Below are 1,507 nucleotides of genomic sequence, written 5' to 3' on the forward strand. Positions count from 1 at the left end.
AGTCAACAGAGCCAGACCACTTCATTATCTCTATGATGCCTTTCAACATCATTTGAAGCATTGTCTTGGCTTATGGTTGGTTTTGTATATATTTAGATTTTTAAATGCTTTTGAAAACAAATAATAAATTAAATCACAGTACTCTATGTCCCAGTTAGGTCCATAAGTAAACATAAATTGTACAAAGGAAAAGACCATTATTTAGAGATAGAAATTTCACTTATGCAGCAGGATGTGCAAATGCCATCCATACAGATTTATGGAATGCAGTTTAATGTAATGGGTCTGTTTGATATTACAGTAAAACATACTGTTCTGTACTATAATAAACCGTGTCGATAAAGGTTTTGGGTTAACTTGATCAAACATACAGGAAATGCGGAACAAATGAAGTGCTTTGATACAAGGAGCAAAGCTATAACAATAACTGGTCAAAAGTTAAATCATTGCACCTAACATAACTTTTAAGCACATGAGGAAAAAAAGAAATGCTGGAAAGATGAGAATAATTAGTATTTATGTTGCCAAGATTTCATGCAGCTTCCCACTGTAGCAGTTGGTCCCAGTTCTTAAATGGGTGTTAAGTTAACATGATGTGTTTGCCTTGTAAATAAGAACAACTCAGAAAATGGCTGCCATTCCTGTCGACACTGTGTGACAAACCAGTGACACTGTGTGTGCGTGGGTGTGTGTGCATACACATTGTCTGACATAGTGGTGCTCACTTTGACAGTTTGCAGTCAGAAACAAACCTGAAAGAGCTCTGTTGTTCCAGCTGCTGTCACCATTCAGATGTGTGGGAATAACAGAAAGTGTAACATAAAGTGCAACAACCACTTAAAACATATATTCAGTGACATCAAAATGTTTTTACATAGACAGACTATGGCCATTATAGTATGACTTAAAACTTTTAAGTGTCTTAATTAAACACACAACAAACTCACTTTATTTTATTTTTACAAAAACCTATTTATAAAGAAATGTTACAGTACATTAAAACATAACACATAGTCAGTAAACACCAAGTAAGAAGGCAGTGTAGTTTTTTTTTCAAGTGTACCAGATTGTCTCCATTCAGTGTTGTCAAAACCTCGATAACACTTAACTATCCTACTAGATCAAAAGAACATGAATTAACAGTGTCGATACGACAAATCAACACTGTTAATCAATGTGCTTTGATTCAGAAACACTTTAGTCCCTTCCTTTCTCTGCAAATGCCAAGCAGCACTGAGTTAAGGACAAATACTGACTGCTTGTAAATGATAAATGCCTGAGTAATTACTAAGACCTGAAATCTGCTTTTTACACAGCAAAACAATGAGCCCAATGGAGACACATTACATAAACAATAATGAAATCAGGTTGAAATGCATATTTCAATTTGGCAAATGTCTGTGATCAGAATGCTTAACACAAAATCACTGAATATCATGCAATAAGTACCTAAAGGGGGATTCTTAGTGCAAGTCTGCAACTTCATTTCATGCCAATACTTACTATG

Source organism: Sander vitreus, chromosome 2, assembly GCF_031162955.1.
Source record: "Sander vitreus isolate 19-12246 chromosome 2, sanVit1, whole genome shotgun sequence".
In the NCBI taxonomy this organism is placed as follows: domain Eukaryota; kingdom Metazoa; phylum Chordata; class Actinopteri; order Perciformes; family Percidae; genus Sander; species Sander vitreus.